Below are 12,479 nucleotides of genomic sequence, written 5' to 3'. Positions count from 1 at the left end.
CTTATTTTTTAAGTGTATCTTTTTGTTTTGCTTCTGTTTACTTGTGAAACTGATTAATAAGGTCCTTGTATATTTTGGGATTTGTCACTCAACTTGAAAGCCTTTAAATCAAAGCGGGATTTATTTGTGACTTTCCATTAACTTTGTAAGCATTCATATTGCACTGAACACTTATTTTACAGTCTATCTGAACACTCACTTAAGCTAATTAATTAGCACTGCTTTTATTCTTGCACAAACACAATCATACATGAGAGAAATTGCTTTTTTTATGGGCAACTAAATGTAGTGAACGCCAACATTCAGGGACTTTGTAGAGATTCAAACAGAGATTTCTGCTTGTTTGTGGCTCCATTAACAAAACTTTTTTTTTTTATTTCTTACATTGAAAAGAGACACACATGGGTTTCTCTAGCTGCTGTTCAGTTGTCAAAGAAACCTAATCTTAGTGAAGGTTATGGTGCCTGTTTTTGTTGAGCCAGGTAAGTGAGCTGAACTAAAATTGAAAAGCAGTTTATTTCTAATCAAACAACTTTTTCTTTAAAATCAAACCAAGATTTGTATACTGCATGCATACTGTCACACCCGCACCAGGCCCTGCCACAACCACACCTGTCACGCATCAGCGGAGTCAGTCTCCAGAATACTGATCAGCCACACCTGCAGTCAATCTGAGCCTTGGACTATACATACTCCCACTCCACATTCACTCCTCGTCGGACCTCGTTTCTACATTGTAGGACTTTCCCAGCGCTCCCCTTCCCGGTCTCGACTCCCTTGCAAGTCTCCCTGATTCCTTGGTCTCCAGTGGACTACTCCAAGTCGTGAGAGCCGTTTCAAAGATCCATCTCAGGTCACATTCATCTCTGTAAATAAAATCCTTAACCTTATCTGTCTGCTTGAGGTCCTTCATAACACATACTATATATAAAAACAGTAAACATGCCAGGCTCTGTAAGTTGCGCTGCGACAGAAAAACACCCAAAAAATGTAATAAAAAAACTAAGTTTCCACTGCAGGTCTTTTTTGCAGAATTGAATTTTTGCAGAAATATGATGTTTTTGCGTGATTGTTCACATCTTTTAATTGCGACCTCCATAACACTTCAGTGTGAACTGTACATGGCCCCTTTAGTGGACTAGATTTGACAAATTGGATTTGTGCTGTTGACTGTAGTGATTTTAATAAACAGACCAGATATAGGTCAAATTTGAGTCACTTTATTCTGCAATGTGAATGGACACTGTTGATATGGCACATGTGCATTAACATGTGATGTAAAAACGTGATAAATAAAAAAGATGGCAGACACATTTGTGTTGTTTGGATTTTTGGCTGTAAAAGCTATATCATGCTCAGTAGCTTCCTGTAGCATTAACACAACTCTGTAATTCCCCATTACTGTAGCTGTTGGCAGGTGTTGCACATGCAGATGATGGGAGGAGTGGCTATATGGCATAATTGGTTTAGGAAAGATGTGTTTTAAGGAAATTAAACTGTGGCATTTTAAGATTAATTCACTTTGGGACCCAATTTAAAAAAGGTGTTTTTCAGACACCCAAAACCAACAGTTCTATGTAGACGAAACGTCCAAATGATAAAAAACTTATCTCTGTGCGGACAAAGCATTAGTGGCTAAACCCAACCTAGAAACTGCTGTTTAAAAACCAAGCTGTTTTTATGCCTAAACCTAACCAAGAACCCACTAAAGGTAAACACCTGTGGAAAAGAGAATGATGGAAAATAAAAATTCTAAATTGGTATGAGCTCATGTTTTAAATGGCTTACCACTCTTTGGGCATTCATCAAACCACAAAAACTCTGTTTCTCAATATTAAATATTAGACATTTATGTTTCAATAAAATAATTTCTGTTCTCCTTAAAATGGATCAGTCATTTCGCCACATATGTGACTGCCGCTGTTCACTTCTAACTTTCCTAAATAGTCTTGACTTTTTGGTTCAGCTGTGTTAACTAACAGGTTCTAGGACTAAAGTCAGGTAGATCTTGTTACCAGAGCCAGCCCTAGCCACTTTGCTGACCTAGGGAAGTTAATGATTTCTAGATGAGAGAAATGGTTCACGCTCAGATGTGGAAAAATTCGAGTTTTGATAGAATTCTGATTAAGACTGCTAGGATCTGATGCAGCTCCATATTTAGCTGTTATGTACTAGAAACCAAAGTTGTTCTGCATTAACTAATAGATGAACGAGTTTTCTTCTTCATTGTGTGTTTCGTCTTCTTTTTCAGTAATCCTTGGTGCAGCGCTGCCTCTGGTGAAGAGTGAAACATATTATTTAAAAGGTTCAGTTAGTTTGAGTACTGTGGAGAGAGTTAAGAAAAGTGCACTTTTGGGTCAAGAAGCAAAGGGGCAGGTGATCCAGCCTCTTTACCCCCCCTACCCCCATTACGTTTTATTGCTGTGTATATCTGACAGTTTTTGTGCGTCCCAGTCTCTCTCCAGAACAATTGCTTCTTCATCACAGCCCTCATACAAAACAAAAGAAAAGGTCAGGCTTATCTGTCTCATCTAATCAAACACCCATAATTGTGCATTATGTAAATTTGCCACCCAGCTCTGCATGGACGTTGATGCATACAGGTTACAATCCCTCAAGAACAACCCTTTAATTCTGCCACACTTTTGTGGGATTCAGTTGCACTGAACTTTCTCCACAAGTAATTATACCCTTATATTCATCCATCTCTGTAATTATACCCTTAGCAGCCACCCTGTACTGCACCACAGAGCAGTGAACCAGTGAATTAGTGAATGAAATGTTTTCACCTTCTCTTTTGAGCAGGTACCATTAGTTACTCTTTCTCCCTTTCAGGGCCAAAAAGTGAAATGATCACTGTTTCATTCTGACTTACATAAGTATTTTTTCATATTAAACTTCTCCTCGGGTTATAGATACTGTATATCCTTTTGTTTTGAATAAAAAAGGTTAATAATAGAAGCATATACTAAAAACAAATCTCCAACCGAGTAGGCATTTCTACAGATGCCTGAAGTGGTCAAACGATTTATTTTTAATTGCATTATTCTGAGATCACTACTTAAATATCCCATTATCTTGAGATCACAAATGTAATTTTCAGATAAGTTTATTTTCTCATTATCTTTAGAAATGTTATTATTTTTATTTTTATTTTTTATTTTTTTGCTTTGTCCAGATCACCGTGTGGTTATTACAAGTTAACAAGCTTTCTTTTCATGAGATCATTAGATGATCAATGTTATTAAAAAGATAGTAGCTTGCACTTAATTTTATTGGTAATTGTCACAACTGGTCAGAATCTAAAAAGGTAAAAACAACATCTGAGATAGTATGAACATGCTTTAGGTTAGACGTGTGACATTGTGATGATAATGTTTAATAAAAGTAGGCTGTCGCTAGATTATTAAGAGTAAACAATCAGCACTGACCCATACATTCTGCAGTGCAGCGATTTTAAATATTTAAACATTGTGTTGTCATTGTGTGTAACAGTGTGTGCTAGTTATGGTTATGCTAGTGGGCTAGTTATATATAGTTACGGCCCCTGGCCTTTGGACCAGCCTCCGAAGTTCCTCCCCTCCGCCTTGTGGATTGGTCGCTAGTGATTTCGCACTTCTCAAGTTGGCAATCATGAAGGATGCCTCACCTTTAAATAGGAGGATTAGTCATCATTTTGAGCAGCTGTGTCAGTCGGGCACAGTTTGCATTGTGAACTATTTGCTGGGTTTGTTGTTAGAGTATTCCTTCTGCAGTTGTGTCAATGGACACGAGATTGTCACTTGGGTTTTTGATGGGTGTATAAGTACTTTTGGCTACCCTGAGCTGGTTTTGTACTGGCTGTGCAACAGACGGATTGCTATTTAAAAGGACTGGTAAATTGGGAGCTTTCTCATTAGGAGAAGCTCCCCTCCTTTATTTATTAGGGACCTTTTGAAAGTTTTTTTTTTTTTTCTTTTGTTGTTGTTTATTTGTATAGGACTTCTTGGTTAGATTCCCTTTGTTTTTAGAGTAACGAGTTATAATTTGCTGTTTTTGTGCAGTTCCTTTTATAGGACACTTTTATTTTGCTTTTGTATATCTGTTCACCTCAAAAAGGACACTTTCAGTTGGGTTACTGTACATAACTTTATTTTTGTAAATAAATAGTTGATTATCTTACTTTAGTTTCCGGCTCGTTTGTGTTTCTGAACGCTTTCCTCCCCTAGACCAGAAGGGGTTCGTAACAAAGCTCACTCATGGATCGGATGCTCCAGGTGTGGCTTACTAAGTAGCTTTTTAATTTTTTTTTATACCACAGATATGTTTTAAAATATTGTGGATTTGCTCATTTTAATGAACCAACTTTATTAATTTTGGGACCTGGTTACCACAGCACCACACTAGACATCAAATTTGCCAAGTTAAAATCACAACTTCTCCAATTTTGCAGTGCTATAATGATTTGTGAAAGGACACAAAGGAGCAGAACAAGCTAGTTCTATTTGTAAGTGAGTTTGCAAAGGCGCCTTACAGGGGGACTCATCATTGTGGCTAGATGGCAGAACTGATCTGTGACAGGGGCTGTAGAATCTGAAACATCTTGCAGATCCATGAATGATGGTGAATTTGCTGGTGCGCCCCCTACGGAACTATCCCGTATTATGTGTAATAGGCAAATGTTGAACAGTTATGGCCACAGGGGAGCTGGTTCCCCTTGTAGGCAGGAAGATAAAAAGCGTGTGTTTTTCTGGGCTTAAGCTTACTAGGTTGTTCTGAGCTACATTTCTAAATGTTAGTGTGCTGCTTGACATGCATTTTTGCTCTTATATTCAGCAGTCTTGTTTTCACAAATTGTCTAGTGAATGTCAAGCAGATCAGTCATGTTTCAGTTAACTGGTTCGTAGTTACTAAACAAGGCTGTGTCACCAAAATACCTTGATGTAAAAGACAGAAGGAAAACCAGTCACCCTCTGTATGAGGGTGTAGTTCTTCTTCAAGCATTTGACATGTTTCTTCTCCAGAAGCAGAAACTGTTGATCAGTCATTTGATCAATTATGAAAATTCAGTATTTGATTCAAAGATTTTATTTTTTTTAATAAAATAATTGCATGAGAACAACACTAATAAACAGCCAACAGACACTGCATTCTAGCCTTTGTCTTACCTCATGGATCACACTGTGTAATTGGCCAGTACAAATGAAGCTTTGTTAATCGTCACTGTGCACAAATTGCAACCTCCACCAAGTTTCCAACATTAACAGGGGACAAACGGTACAGATGCTGTGATCATTCGCCTGAGTCTTTTCTTGAGAGACATGTTCATTGTTCCTTGTTGTTTTACCTCCTCATCAAGAACAAACAAACAAAAAAGGAGACAATCGGAGAAGATAGATATAAACAGGCACTGAGAGGCTGAAAGAAAAGAGTAAAGGGAGGGCAGGAAGGACAGAGAGTGCCAGAAAGAGAGATGATTGGCATAAAATGCTGCTGCCGTGCCGCCTGGGTCCAATTAGAACACCATCATGAAATCGCTATAATGATACATCATTTAGTGCGTTGTATTTCTGCTCTGACTGGTGGAGTCTCACCAGTGCACCATTATTCCCACTTCCTGCTACAACAGTGGCCCCAGACAAAAGATGAAAATAAAGCCTGTGTGTGGGTGTTACTTATTATTCTAGAGGCCAACCTGCAGCTAAGACTGGGATCCTACCCTCAAACCCAAGAAAATATGATACTGTGCTCATAATTTCACCTCTGCTTTCCAGTTTTATCCAACTGACCTATTCATTAAAACATAACAACAAACTTTTCATTCAAATTAACAAAAAAATTAACTTTTTTTCTTCTTTTTTTCCCCAGCAGTTAATGTAGGGAAACTCACCAACATCACATAACTGGAATGAGCTAAGTCAGTGTGCAGGACTGATCAACACTGATCAGCACTAATTGCTGCCTAAATAGGTCAGATCAGATACTCAGTTAAAATATTCGCACCTGCTGCCATTCACAAATTTGTAACATTGGACACATGATAAATAAATGACCAAATCTTTTCTTTCCTTTACTTGAATGGGGCAACAAAAGAAAGAAGAGAGTGAACAGAAGAGAAAAGAAAATAGTGAAGAGTGGAAACCACAAACAGAAAAAAATTAGACAACCAGCTGCTCCACCTGTAAAGAGATAGAAAACCTCCTATGGCCTCTTTAAGAAAACACTACAGACAATCATCAGGAGCACCTGCAGAAAAAGTGAAAATCATGAATATAATAAAAACAACCACAACCAAGTGTGTGTGTGTGCAAGATATGAGGAATGACAAATGACCAAATATAAAAACGTTTTCTAAACTCTAAACAACAACAAAAAATGGGGTCTTCCTATATGTTTCTAGACCTTGTTGAAATTCTGATGTTACTGTCGATTCTAGTTTTGCAGAAATATTGTAGAGTCACAAACATTGCAGCAGGATTGTACATGAAATCTGTACCTGAAGGACCTGAAGAAGACACACATAAAATAGTTTAAATTACAATAACAAATAGACAACGAGCATGAAAAGAAACACATCTGCCTTTATTAAGAAAATGTCCTGACTGAATTGTTCATAGTTGAAAATGGAAATAAATATAGAAGAGCACAAATAAATCAGTCAGAAACAGGATAAAAACACTTAGGACAGTTGGTTCTCATTAAAATTTAAATCCTCCACTCTGCCTAAGCGATGCTCATGATGTACATTTGGGAGACTTAAATGAGTTTCTTTAATTTTTGCCTAGTATGGGACTTAGCTTTGTGCCTTGCAACAGTGCAGTAATGTAATGTTAAGGAAGATTGTTCCCCCGGGACGTAAAGTCTGTGGAACTTGGGTTGCCTCCTGCTCCCAGGTGGCAGAATTCGTGGCAAAGACAGTGTAGACACCATCTGTCTTTCTACTTTTCATTACTCTCATTAGAAAGGAAATGCGGACCTCCTGCAAACTCCCAGCAGCTTAGCTCATAAATAAGAAGTCACACACTGCAAATGACTTGCAGAAATAAAATACTAGATAATTAAGTGACTTTAATCACTCTTTTTTAATTTTTTACTTTGTTGGATTTTTTTAAATTGTTATTACTGCAAAAGCCTTGTTCAAATTGCAAGATTTTATACCTTTTACATTGGAGATGAATGTTGGAGGTCACAGAATAATGGTTTAATCAGTTTGAACACTCCAAAGACATAACTTTTCAAAGCTCACAGCCATAGCAGTCTCCAACTTAATACAGCACCTGGGTGTTTAATAATTTTTCAAGAAGTAAGAGGGGATCTATTGAATGAGCCATTATTGAGGAGCTACAGCAGATAAGGGCACAGGATACAGTCTGTGTCCTCATCATAATATTATTATCATAATATTCCCAGTGTGGAATATTATGATAACCTGGAGAAAGGAAAAACTACCAACAAACAACTGGGCAAAACAAAGTAAAAAATCAAGAGTTGCTTGTGTGCTGCAAAATTCACCATTAACGATGAGAGAGAGTTGCCTGCATGGCAGTTGGGGTTGTTTGTTTCATTGTTCAGCACTTTGGTCAACAGTGTTGTGTTTAAGTAACCTGCAAATTAATTGGATTGGTTTAATAGACATAAGTCATCCTTAGGCACTTTATACAAATGCAAACAAGTTCAAATCTAAATGATATCCTGTTCCTGTTAAATACAGTTCAGTCCAGTTCAGTCAACTACTGACCAATGTAATCCATGTCATGTAACTGTATTTGTATAATGTGAATTTGTAAAAGGTTGTCTCTTTTGTTGTCTTCCCCCCAAATAAATAAATAAATAAACAAACAAACAAACACATCCACATGGCAACACCTGAATAAAAAAAAACAAAACCAACTTGGTTTCATCTGCCATCAATACAAAAGGAGTTAACAGTGCATATTGTTGTACAAGCCACAAAGATGGCAGCCTATAATGCTGCAAACCAAAAACCAGATATGATTACCTTTCTACACATAAATGGCACAGTTAGATTATCCAGTCAGTTATCCTAAACGTTTGTTTTCAGCATTTTAAAACTGTGTTTCCATGTGGATGAGAGGTGTACATAAATAAAAAAGGATAAAAGCAATAAGACTGAAATGTAGTATGCCTGCATGATCAATGTCTGTCGGCAATAAAAAAAAAAAAAAAAAAAAAGAAAAATCATGTTTAATATTAAGTGATGAAAAGGAAATACTGGGTTCGTCATTGTTATTAGCCTTCAAAGTTTAGGAGTATATAAACCACAGTATGTAATAAAGCAGCCAGTACTTTTAAATGTAAATATTGGTTGACTTTATAACCCAAGTGCACAAGGAATTGCCAAGGAGTGTGTTTATTATTATTTTTAATTATTTATTTATTTTTACAAAGGGCCTTCTCTCATTTCTCAATTTATGCATTATCCTAACCCCTCTAACCTGGGATGCAAGAGGCAAAGGCAAGGAAGCAACATGAAGATATATACATATATATATATATATATATAGATATATATATATACACACATTCACACAAACTATGCCATCACTGAACCATCCTCCCAAAGCATACAACACAAAAATAATCTACTAAGCTCTACTGAGGCTGGTAATATAAATGTTTGAGCTCAACTGCTGGGAAAGAACATCAGCTAAAAGCTTCATGGCAGTAGCTTAATTTTGCTAATCACTACAAATGAGTATAATGCTATACATCTATTGTCTGCAAAATTATGAGTAATTACAAACTTAGAAAGGCTTGACAAGTAATTACGTTCTAAAAATACTGAAAGTAAAAGGATTATAGTGAAAATAAAATATTAAAATGTCAAGGTGCTGGCTTCACAAAATTAATTTGCACATGTTTCAAGTAAAACCAGATCTTTTCTTTTTATGCAAATAAGCTAACATGCATTGGTAAAATATGCATCAGTGAAGAGCCAGACTTTTTTTTTTTTTTTTTTTTTAGAATAAAGTGTTCCCTGAAGAGCTGTCACATTCTCCTCAACATATAATTGTCTACGACAGACAGGAAAAATCATTGTTAAAGAGGTCTGTAGGAGTACGGTTGTTATGTGCATTTTCTACATACACCACTGGATGACATAATTACTTTTACTGCCTTTCTGGAGCCTGAACAGCACTGCAGCTTTGTCACTTGTTGTCACACACGTGCATCACACAGGGAAAAATGTGCTTAATTTACATTGATAAAATAACTCGTTAGGATGATCAATTTTTTTAACCTCCTCTCTGAACAGCAGGGATAGGGGGTAACAAAACTCTCCTGATGATCTGAAATTCTACAGCATATTAAACTGTTAAAGTTCCATCATTTCTTTAAGAGCTCACACATATTAACACATGACCACAGCGCTCTTCTCTGGGCGTAAGTTGGATACCTCCATTACACACAAGCTAGTCTCCGTCCCGATGGTTCTCATGTTATGATTTCATGATGGTGGCACACACTGTTGACTGCTATCAGAGCAGTGGCCTCCCTTTTTTATTTTCAACATAGCGCTGCTGGCCACTGAACTATCCCAAATTTAGATCACAATTAAATTAATATAAATCTCTGTGATAAGTATGAAACATTTACAGTCAATCCAGCAACGGAGCCAGCTCCCCATCACGCTTCAGTCCAGTAGCTGGTGTTAATGAACCTCTAAGCTGGTTGCTAACTGCCAAGAAAACCAAAAAGGGGTGGAAGAAAAACAAAAAACAAAACAAATACAATAATCTGTCAGTGGACTGAGGAAGGATACTGAGCAGAGACAATGGAAAAAATTAGTGTAGCTGTAGAAAGCTACAAAAGCGGGGGGGCTACTAAAACTTTACTCAACTTATCTTCACAATCTGTAAAATAAGTTGCCAAAACAGGTTCTTCTACATCAGTAATATGGAAGTGGTTGGGCTTTTGTTAGAATTATGAAGAACAGATCAATACAATGTACAAACAGTGCTGCCCGTTGGTGAGCATCATAACTCAGACTGAACTGCCATGAGTCTCCGGAGCGTGACTCTTTCTGCTCTGCCAGGTTCCTCATCAGCCCTTCAGCATATCCACCCTGGAGTTTCCCTCACTCAGCAGCAAAGTCCTGATCAGCCTTACATCTGGCTTCATATATTCACTTTCTTATTCAGCTAACCTGAGTCTGCCATGCCTAACCATGTTTGTTTATATTTTCTAGCAATCCTGCTGAAGCCTTTTACCAGGGACAATTCAGAGCCCACTGTTGCTGAGCAGAAACCTCTGGATCAGCCACCACTGAGCCATCCACATACTCATGATCTTCCTGAATCCATTCCTCTGTTCTGAAACACAATCCCCTCTCAGAGTACTCCCCTGTCTGCTCCCTCACCAGTCCACCAACTCTGCTGTGTTCAGTGGGACTGCTTCTTGTTGACAGTAAACCTCGTTGAACTTTTACGTCCAGTCTTCTGTCTGCTCTCGGGTCCAGAATACTGTTGTGTTAGATAGATAACTGGGTTTCTCTATGCAAAGTTTGATTTTGTTTTGTTTTTTATTTCACTTCAAATTTGATGTTCTAAACTAAAAAAAGATCAGGGAAACTGAAAGGCCACGAAAGGTGAACCGTGTTATAGAGAGGGACCACTGTAAACCGTTTTTTATTATTCATCAAGCTGGCGTCCGGAGCTTTTTTTATCTCTCAACTATTTTTCCACATCATCTGCTTCAAGCAGTTCACTACATCATCAAGATCAAGACTGATCAGTACAGAAAGTGAAATTGTGATATTATTTTTTCCTCTTTACAGACTCTGGAAGAAACGACTTTTCCAAGAACACTTGCTCTCAGAAATAAACTTACATTCAGCTTCTTTACCTGTTGTTACACCAGGACCCCTGTAAGACTGTTTAACTGCTGCAGCTAAACAAATATCTTGGTACTAAAATCAACAGCACATTAATGTTGCATCTAAAAACAAATGAAAAAAAATGCTAACACCACTTTTCTGAAAATGTTTTAGTCTTGTTTTAATCAGTCTGTTCTTACCTTTTTCTTTTGTCTACTTTTGTCTGCTTTCTGTTAAACAGGGTTTTGTAAGTCAGAGCAGCAAAATCACTGGAACATCCTGACAAGACCTCGATGACCTGTACGAGGTCAGGACCTGGAAAAAGGCAGCTCTATCTTGAAAGACCCAAAACATCCACTGAGGAATGAATTTGTGATGCTTCCTTCAGATTTTTCTGCCATGATACAAAACAAATCAGTCAGTCTCACAAATGATAATATGTTAGTATAATCCGAGTTGGTAATACTGTTTACTGCTTTATGTTATGAGCTGACTGCAGACCAAATTATCCTGCTGAGTTAGTTTTAGTACTCTGTCTTTTACTAGTCAAAATGCCTATTCCAGATCCTGGCTTTATTAAACCAGAACCAATCTCCTAATTTAAAGAGATTAAAAACCCCTCGGTAAATTTTTGCTTGAATGTTTTATTTAAGTAAGCAGAGTCAAATTTGTTTGAACTTATCCTACGTCACTTATTAAAATAAACGCATGCATCTGAAATTATGCAAACAATACAGGCATTGCAGAAATACTTCCTGCTTTACTTGACACACTTTTTTAAGGAGTTTTGGGCTCTAGTGTCCTTTATTTCACTATTTATTTCAAGTGGGTCAGAGAGAGTGGGCGGTAACATGCAGCACAGGGTTCCAGGCTGGGATTCAAACCTGGGCCAGTGGGGTCAAGGAGCTGTAGCCTCGTGGGGCGGACACTCAACCAAATGAGCCAAACACCATCCCAGAACACTTAACATGCCTGGGCCTCGGTACAGTACCTCCCATCACTGCGCAAAAGTTGTCGATTTGAAGTAATTATCCTTCATTGAACTGAAAGGCTAATCTATTAATTAAACATTTAATTGTTTTTTAATGTTTTTTGTAAAGCATTTTGAATTGTATATGAAATGTGCTAAACAAATGCACCTGCCTTGCCTGGACTATTGGTTTACATGAAATAATGATTTAAAATGGATACATACACAATATGTGCATGTTAAATAAATAAAAAAAGCTATTTAGCAAGGTGCCACAGATGACTTTTTGTGCTTGTAAAATGCATGTCTTGGAATGTGTTTCTTATTTTATTCAGTCACTTATGTTTAATTTGAATCTCTGTGAACTGGTCCTAGATAAACAGATTTTATCTAGAAATTGAAGAGAGACACAATTTAAACAGTCGAAGAACAAAATAACCAAAGGGATGCATCTCACATAGGCACGTCTCTGCTATCCTAAAAGAAATAGGTTACTCCTACAGATTACTCCAACTGGGAATTTTGAAAGCATTTTACAGACTGAAATGCAGCTCTAAACCTGGCCAGACTATGTCTCTCCCTCAGGGACAGTAGTGGGCCACAAGACAAAAACTCTCCATTAGAAAGCACCAAGCTGCTGACCTGATCTGGATCTTATATCTTGCTAGTGTCTCCCCTGGTTACAAATATGTG

The sequence above is a fragment of the Melanotaenia boesemani genome, chromosome 14 (assembly GCF_017639745.1).
Source record: "Melanotaenia boesemani isolate fMelBoe1 chromosome 14, fMelBoe1.pri, whole genome shotgun sequence".
Classification (NCBI taxonomy): domain Eukaryota; kingdom Metazoa; phylum Chordata; class Actinopteri; order Atheriniformes; family Melanotaeniidae; genus Melanotaenia; species Melanotaenia boesemani.
Note: the sequence above shows the minus strand (reverse complement) of the source record.